The sequence below is a fragment of the Salmo trutta genome, chromosome 30, assembly GCF_901001165.1.
Source record: "Salmo trutta chromosome 30, fSalTru1.1, whole genome shotgun sequence".
In the NCBI taxonomy this organism is placed as follows: domain Eukaryota; kingdom Metazoa; phylum Chordata; class Actinopteri; order Salmoniformes; family Salmonidae; genus Salmo; species Salmo trutta.
The window spans coordinates 2,071,102-2,080,946 of record NC_042986.1 but is presented as its reverse complement, the minus strand read 5'-3'; positions in this window follow the sequence as shown (position 1 = coordinate 2,080,946).

Below are 9,845 nucleotides of genomic sequence, written 5' to 3'. Positions count from 1 at the left end.
TCAAAAATCGTCAAAGACTATTTTTAACCTAAAGCATTTAATAAAGACATTTTTAGTACAATATTATGGGGGATGGGAATGAGAGGCCTACTTACACCGTGTTGGAAAGGGATCACAGCAGTGATTGAATGAGGGTATGAGTTGAGGTGTTCAGAGGCTTGACCAGTGCAGAACAGGATTGGACTGGGAAGACAAAAAACAATAACACAACACAGTTAGACAAGAGCTAAGAATGAGTTAGTCCAAGCAAGGAGTAAAATCATTGATGTGTAATAATGTGATTGTGTATGTGATTGACTCTACATACAGTAATGAGAGAAAATTGATAGGGGTATTCACAGTAATTGGAGGGGAACATTCAATGTGCCAATGGCTGAGCGGGCACACGAGACGTGGCTTCAGTTCATGTCAGGAGAAAGTTGACAAAGGTAGTGGAGAGGAGTAGTCATTACCTCTTAAATCACAGAACATGAGGGGACTTACCTGTAAATACAAATAGCAGATACATTCCATACAGCTGCACCATCGTAGGTTTGGACAACGAGTTTCTCTATGAACTTAAACATCTCAAAGTTCATAAAGTCAAGCACAGATTGCACATCTCGCCCACTTGACACATCAAAGTATCCCAAGAAACGTTCCTGAATAAAGCCCTGATCATCCACATACCTGACAACTGCAAGCAGACTGGCGTCACCATAGGTCCCAGAGTGGTGGGGCAATTTTTACCGCCTTATATGTTAACCCCTAACTAGGAAAACTCTGAACCTTAAGGTATGACAGTGATTAATCAGTTGTTAAAAGGTTTGATACTGTATGGGCTATGATGGGACCAGTTTTTCCTAATCAGGTCACATGATTTTTTTTATAACTCCTGAAAAAAAAACTCCTGAAAAAAAACTCCTGGCCCAGGGGATGAAAACCCTGTCAAACTGCTGCTACCTTATATTTGTTCATATAAATTATATTTAGACTAGATTAGGAGGGGGATTTCCTCTACCCAGACACATAGACAACAACTGATAGACAATAGAACTCACAGGGCTGAGTTTGCTTTATGCATGTTTGCACCATGCAGGCCTATGCAACTGTTGGCCTTATAAAACATTTACTCACATCTGTCATCACTATGTTGATTCGTTAATTCCAGTTAATCATTTTGGATTAAAAACGTATAATATAAACTTGAATATAAACTACATTTTATCACATTCATATTTTCTCCTGACATACAAATTGACTATAAATACATAACGTTACCAATTAGTTTACCCTGACCAGATGGAGCAGCATAGGATGTATGCAGCTGCTCTTATTAGTAGCCTACAGTTGATCAGACTGAAAAATAGTATTGTTTTCATCCCATACAGCATGTCAGATTTCTAATGTTTAGGTGTGAACTACGCTGCAGCAATATTTATGTCATGAGTTTTTGCTTGCGTCTGTCCGTCGTGACGTGTTATTATCTTTGCTAAATAAATACAGGAGGAAAATGAATGCGCTGCGTCAAACTCTCTAATCTTTTAATGGATGATGCGATGGAAGCTGTCAAATCATTCGGAATTGTTTTCGACCATCCCAGAAGACAGTCGAAAGTTCGATATGTTCAGCAAGTAACCTCTGCAAGCTCCTTGTAGTTGCCCCTGTCGGCGGAAATGTCCATCTGGTTATGTCCTCTGAAAGCTAATTATTGCATGCCCCAAAACGCAGGCAAGGCCAGCAATACAGGCGGCTTGATGAAAGGCTCCCTGTTAACCAGCTATACTTTTGATACCAGTTGGTATTGAACGCCCTCACCGTTTCATCCTTCATGAAACTGACCTCAGGCAGAAGTCGACCCTCGTTTTTAATTCGCACATTCTCCGTGTAACCCCAGATAGTGAAAGGGGTTCTTCAACAAAAAGTCCAACATTTTCAGCAGTATTGGCCAGTCTACCATTCTGGCGCAGAACACTGCACAATCTCGCACTGCTAGCTAGCTACTGAAGTAGGGCAAGACAAACTGAAATTGCACTAACTGGACACAAAAATAAATGTTATAAAACTATTTATAATATACCTCCACAGTCTCCTGTAATTTGAAAAAAATACATGTTATATTAGTTCAAAACGAACTATATCTATGGAAGGGGGTGAGGCCTAAGAGCCTCCTAGATTTTGTATTGAAGTCAATGTAACCAGAAGAGGACAGAAGCTAGCTGTCCTCTGCCTGCCCCATGGTGCTACACCAGACAGTGCTGTTGAAGTTACTGTAGACCTTCATTGCAAAACAGTGTTATTTAATCAATTATTTGGTGACATATGAATATATTTAATATTGTTTTATCTAAAAAGGATAACTTTAATGTTTCTTTATTTTTATGAAATTTCACTGAGGATGGTCGAGTTATGTCGGTAGAGTTATGAAAGTGACTGCATAGATAAGAGTAGCAGCAGCATAAAAGAGGGGGGGGGGGCAATGCAAATAGTCTGGGTTACGATTTGAAGGGATGTGGATCAGGTTTCATCGTAGTTCAAGCATGTGGCCCTGCATGAAGGCATCATAGATTAGATTGATTGACGAAATTCAGAGCAACTCTTAGGAGATAGCCATTGGCACACATAACAGATCTGAGACTGGTTTTGTCTTTCTCAAACCCCCAGAATTATGCTGCCCCATAAGTTGGTCATGTCAGTCTCTTTTTAGAATTTAGAAGAGTTCTGCCAAGTAGGCTTCAATGCTGTTATTTTTAGTTTGTTGACTCTGGTGATGACTCATATGTGTTGTTGGCAGGAAAGGGACAAAGTAACCACATTGGTCAATATTTTGAACCCGTACCACCATGACTAACAGGGTTTGTGTTGGCATCTACCACTGGCAGCACTACAGTAGGTTAACCTCATATAGGTACATGTTTGAACTGCAGCCAAGTGCGCTAGGTTTTATGTAGGTTGTAGGTCAGCAAGTGCAAAAGATAAGAAATCATTCCAGCTTAGGCAGTGGGATATCATCTGACTTCTTACTGGCCACAGGGGCAATTAATGATACTCCACCCAATTTCTGACAAATCACAGACTTCTATGTTCTGAGGGGAAATCCCAAATATGTGTCAGCGGGTGACGAGGTCTCATAGCCTTTTTCACAGACTGTCATCATGCAAATGGTATCGCCATGTAGACAACCATGTACACATCAGGTCACAGTTGACCGTTGCAACAGTAAGTGTTTTTTTTTATTGATCTTAATAAATCATCACGTTGCACAACATAAATAAATATGAACAAAAAAAGCTGAAATATAAAGCAGTGGGAAATCACTGATTAATGTTTGTTAATAAGGCCACGCGTGAAATTTCCAAACCGGTCTGTAGCAGCTCGGTACTGTTTCAATTATTGTCTATGGCAGATTACAATTGTAATCACAAATCAAGTCTGTCATTGCTCATGTGTTCTGGTAACTCTGAAGCTTCATGAAAAAGTCACTGTATTGCTCAATTTAAACTTGGGTTATGCAATTCTATAGTCTACACATCTCCTCTCTCATTGCTACTGTCAAAGTTGTGAACAATGTGCCCCATGGTGGCGGTGGGGTTATGGTATGGGCAGGCATAAGCTATGGACAACGGGTACAAATGCATTTTATCGATGGCAATTTGAATGCACAGAAATACCATGCGATCCTGAGGCCCATATTTTTTAAATTATTAAATAAAGATCAAACAAAAAAGTAGCACAATGTAAACAGCTTCCTATACTGTACCACTGTTTTCTCACCCTTAAGTACATACATGTTTATATGAATACACCAAACACACAATTAAAAGGTTTATAAAGTCCAAAATGTTTCCCTGTGTCATTAATCATAATATTCATTGGGTCAAGTGCCTCTCGATGATTAAGATTCATCATCCAGATAGTAGCTCAGTTTACAACAGTCATATTGTATATTACACAAGATAAACATCTGGTGTTGGACTAATTTAGTTTGTTTCATGGCACATTTTCTCGCCATTTATCTTCAAATGAAATCCATAGGCTTAAAATAGTTTTAAAAAACTAATTTTGAAGTACACTGAACAAAAATAAACGCAACATGTAAAGTGTTAGTCTCATGTTACATGAGCTGAAATAAAAGATCCCAGAAATGTTCCATATGCACAGAGCTTATTTCTCTCAAATGTCTGGCACAAATTTGTTTACATTCCCGTTAGTGAGCATTTCTCCTTTGCCAAGAGAATCCATTCACCTGACAGATGTGGCATATCAAGAAGCTGATGAAATAGCATGATCATTACACTTTTTACTGGGGACAATAAAAGGCCACTCTAAAATGTGCAGTTTTGTCATACAACATAATGCCACAGATGTCTCAAGTTTTGAGGGAGTGTGCAATGGGCATGCTGACTGCAGGAATCTCCACCAGAGCCGTTGCCAGATAATGGAATGTTTATTTCTCTACCATAAGCAGCCTCCGACGTTTTATCAAATTTGGCAGTACGTCCAACCGGGCTCACAACCGCAGACAGCGTGTATGGCGTCGTGTGGGCAAGCGGGTTGCTACTGTCAACATTGTGAACAGAGTGCCCCATGGTGGCGGTGGGGTTATGGTATGGGCAGGCATAAGCTATGGACATCGGATACAAATGCATTTTATCGATAGCAATTTGAATGCACAAAAATACCATGACGAGATCCTGAGGCCCATTTTTTTAAAGGTATCTGTGACCAACAGATGAATATCTGTATTCCCAGTCATGTGAAATCCATATATACTGCTCAAAAAAATAAAGGGAACACTAAAATAACACATCCTAGATCTGAATGAATGAAATAATCTTATTAAATACTTTTTTCTTTACATAGTTGAATGTGCTGACAACAAAATTACACAAAAATAATCAATGGAAATCCAATTTATCAACCCATGGAGGTCTGGATTTGGAGTCACACTCAAAATTAAAGTGGAAAACCACACTACAGGCTGATCCAACTTTGATGTAATGTCCTTAAAACAAGTCAAAATGAGGCTCAGTAGTGTGTGTGGCCTCCACGTGCCTGTATGACCTCCCTACATCGCCTGGGCATGCTCCTGATGAGGTGGCGGATGGTCTCCTGAGGGATCTCCTCCCAGACCTGGACTAAAGCATCTGCCAACTCCTGGACAGTCTGTGGTGCAACGTGACTTCCGGTTTGGAGCGAGCAGTCGCACTACGCTTCACTCCACAGGTAATATTACACTTCACTACATTACAACGGTTTGATTTGTTTGATCCGAGCAATTCTTTTCTTTTCTTAGCTAGCTACATAGCCGTCCTTGTATCAAAGATAATCGTGTAGCTTAGAGTAATTATCGAAGTTAGCTATCTTCGTCCTCCTAACGTAGTCATCACTGCTAGCTAGCTAGTCAACACTGCTAGCTAGCCAACCAGCCAACTTCCACCGACTAGCTGCACTATCCATTACATTACAACGGAACGACTTGACTAGTGTAGTGTTAGTGAGCCAGCTACTTAGTTGTCTTTGCATCTAAGATAATTGTGTAGTTTAGAGTAATTATTAGTAAGTAGCCAGCCGCGACGCCAGACGTAGTCAACACACCTAGTCATCATTAATCCACTGCTAGCTAGCTAGCCAACAGCTAGCCAACCGTTACCGACTAGCAGCGCTGTAGATACCAATACTTTACAACGGAACGATTTGACTAGTGCAGTGTTGGCTAGCTAGCTACATAGTTGTCTTTGTCATAGCTTGATAATTGTGTAGTTTAGTAATTACCGAGGTTAGCTAGCCAGCTATTGCCGTCCCCCGCGACGCCATTTTTCCAAACCCAGCCAACTAGTAACACTGTAGAAACTAAAATACATTACAAAGGAACGTCTTGATTAGTGTTATGTTAGCTAGCTACAAAGTTGCTTTTGTATCATGACAAGGTGTAGTACTGAAACTATCGAGGTCACCTAGCCAGCTACACGGTCAAACAAAGTCAACAACGCAGCCACTGCTAGCTAGCCTATTCCACCAGCCAGCAGTACTGTATCATTTTCGTCATTTTAGTCAATAGATTTTTTGCAACGTAAGCTTAACTTTCTGAACATTCGAGACGTGTAGTCCACTTGTCATTCCAATCTCCTTTGCATTAGCGTAGCCTCTTCTGTAGCTTGTCAACTATGTGTCTGTCTATCCCTGTTCTCTCCCCTCTGCACAGGCCATACAAACGCTTCACACCGCGTGGCCGCTGCCACTCTAACCTGGTGGTCCCAGCGCGCACGACCCACGTGGAGTTCCAGGTCTCCGGCAGCCTCTGGAACTGCCGGTCTGCGGCCAACAAGGCTGAGTTCATCTCAGCCTATGCTACCCTCCAGTCCCTAGACTTCCTGGCGCTGACGGAACATGGATCACCACAGATAACACTGCTACTCCTACTGCTCTCTCCTCGTCTGGCCACGTGTTCTCGCATACCCCTAGAGCATCGAGCCAGCGGGGTGGTGGCACTGGAATCCTCATCTCTCCCAAGTGGACATTCTCTCTTTCTCCCCTGACCCATCTGTCTATCTCCTCATTTGAATTCCATGCTGTCACAGTTACCAGCCCTTTCAAGCTTAACATCCTCATCATTTATCGCCCTCCAGGTTCCCTTGGAGAGTTCATCAATGAGCTTGACGCCTTGATAAGTTCCTTCCCTGAGGATGGCTCACCTCTCACAGTTCTGGGTGACTTTAACCTCCCCACGTCTACCTTCGACTCATTCCTCTCTGCCTCCTTCTTTCCACTCCTCTCCTCTTTTGACCTCACCCTCTCACCTTCCCCCCCTACTCACAAGGCAGGCAATACGCTTGACCTCATCTTTACTAGATGCTGTTCTTCCACTAATCTCATTGCAACTCCTCTCCAAGTCTCCGACCACTACCTTGTATCCTTTTCCCTCTCGCTCTCATCAAAAACTTCTCACTCTGCCCCTACTCGGATGGTATTGCGCCGTCCCAACCTTCGCTCTCTCTCTCCTGCTACTCTCTCCTCTTCCATCCTATCATCTCTTCCCTCTGCTCAAACCTTCTCCAACCTATCTCCTGATTTTGCCTCCTCAACCCTCCTCTCCTCCCTCTCTGCATCCTTTGATTTTCTCTGTCCCCTATCCTCCAGGCCGGCTCGGTCCTCCCCTCATGCTCCGTGGCTCGACGACTCACTGCGAGCTCACAGAACAGGGCTCCGGGCAGCCGAGCGGAAATGGAGGAAAACTCGCCTCCCTGCGGACCTCGCATCCTTTCACTCCCTCCTCTCTACATTTTCCTCTTCTGTCTCTGCTGCTAAAGCCACTTTCTACCACTCTAAATTCCAAGCATCTGCCTCTAACCCTAGGAAGCTTTTTGCTACCTTCTCCTCCCTCCTGAATCCTCCTCCCCCTCCCCCCCTCCTCCCTCACTGCGGATGACTTCGTCAACCATTTTGAAAAGAAGGTTGACGACATCCGATCCTCGTTTGCTAAGTCAAGCGACACCGCTGGTCCTGCTCACACTGCCCTACCCTGTGCTTTGACCTCTTTCTCCCCTCTCTCTCCAGATGAAATCTCGCGTCTTGTGACGGCCGGCCGCCCAACAACCTGCCCACTTGACCCTATCCCCTCCTCTCTTCTCCAGACCATTTCCGGAGACCTTCTCCCCTACCTCACCTCGCTCATCAACTCATCCTTGACCGCTGGCTACGTCCCTTCCGTCTTCAAGAGAGCGAGAGTTGCACCCCTTCTGAAAAAACCTACACTCGATCCCTCCGATGTCAACAACTACAGACCAGTATCCCTTCTTTCTTTTCTCTCCAAAACTCTTGAACGTGCCGTCCTTGGCCAGCTCTCCTGCTATCTCTCTCAGAACGACCTTCTTGATCCTAATCAGTCAGGTTTCAAGACTGGGCATTCAACTGAGACTGCTCTTCTCTGTGTCACGGAGGCTCTCCGCACTGCTAAAGCTAACTCTCTCTCCTCTGCTCTCATCCTTCTAGACCTATCTGCTGCCTTTGTTACTGTGAACCATCAGATCCTCCTCTCCACCCTCTCCGAGCTGGGCATCTCCGGCGCGGCCCACGCTTGGATTGCGTCCTACCTGACAGGTCGCTCCTACCAGGTGGCGTGGCGAGAAGCTGTCTCCGCACCACGTGCTCTCACCACTGGTGTCCCCCAGGGCTCTGTTCTAGGCCCTCTCCTATTCTCGCTATACACCAAGTCACTTGGCTCTGTCATATCCTCACACGGTCTCTCCTATCATTGCTATGCAGACGACACACAATTAATCTTCTCCTTTCCCCCTTCTGACAACCAGGTGGCGAATCGCATCTCTGCATGTCTGGCAGACATATCAGTGTGGATGACGGATCACCACCTCAAGCTGAACCTCGGCAAGACGGAGCTGCTCTTCCTCCCGGGGAAGGACTGCCCGTTCCATGATCTCGCCATCACGGTTGACAACTCCCTTGTGTCCTCCTCCCAGAGTGCTAAGAACCTTGGCGTGATCCTGGACAACACCCTGTCGTTCTCCACTAACATCAAGGCGGTGACCCGATCCTGTAGGTTCATGCTCTACAACATTCGCAGAGTACGACCCTGCCTCACACAGGAAGCGGCGCAGGTCCTAATCCAGGCACTTGTCATCTCCCGTCTGGATTACTGCAACTCGCTGTTGGCTGGGCTCCCTGCCTGTGCCATCAAACCCCTACAACTCATCCAGAACGCCGCAGCCCGTCTGGTGTTCAACCTTCCCAAGTTCTCTCACGTCACCCCGCTCTTCCGCTCTCTCCACTGGCTTCCAGTTGAAGCTCGCATCCGCTACAAGACCATGGTGCTTGCCTACGGAGCTGTGAGGGGAACGGCACCTCCGTACCTTCAGGCTCTGATCAGGCCCTACACCCAAACAAGGGCACTGCGTTCATCCACCTCTGGCCTGCTCGCCTCCCTACCTCTGAGGAAGCACAGTTCCCGCTCAGCCCAGTCAAAACTGTTCGCCGCTCTGGCACCCCAATGGTGGAACAATCTCCCTCACGATGCCAGGACAGCGGAGTCAATCACCACCTTCCGGAGACACCTGAAACCCCACCTCTTTAAGGAATACCTGGGATAGGATAAAGTAATCCTTCTAACCCCCCCCCCCTTTAAAGGATTTAGATGCACTATTGTAAAGTGTTTGTTCTACTGGATATTATAGGTGAATGCACCAATTTGTAAGTCGCTCTGGATAAGAGCGTCTGCTAAATGACTTAAATGTAAATGTAATGTAAATGTGGATGGAGCGAGACATGATGTTCCAGATGTGATCAATTGGATTCAGGTCTGGGGAACGGGCGGGCCAGTCCATAGCATCAATGCCTTCCTCTTGCAGGAACTGCTGACACACTCCAGCCACATGAGGTCTAGCATTGTCTTGCATAAGGAGGAACCCAGGGCCAACCGCACCAGCATATGGTCTCACAAGGGGTCTGAGGATCTCATCTCGGTACCTAATGGCAGTCAGGCTACCTCTGGCGAGCACATGGAGGGCTGTGCGGCCCCCCCAAAAAATGCCACCCCACACCATGACTGACCCACCGCCAAACCGGTCATGCTGGAGGATGTTGCAGGCAGCAGAACGTTCTCCACGGCGTCTCCAGACTCTGTCACGTCTGTCACATGTGCTCAGTGTGAACCTGCTTTCATCTGTGAAGAGCACAGGGCGCCAGTGGCGAATTTGCCAATCTTGGTGTTCTCTGGCAAATGCCAAACGTCCTGCACGGTGTTGGGCTGTAAGCACAACCCCCACCTGTGGACGTCGGGCCCTCATACCACCCTCATGGAGTCTGTTTCTGACCGTTTGAGCAGACACATGCACATTTGTGGCCTGCTGGAG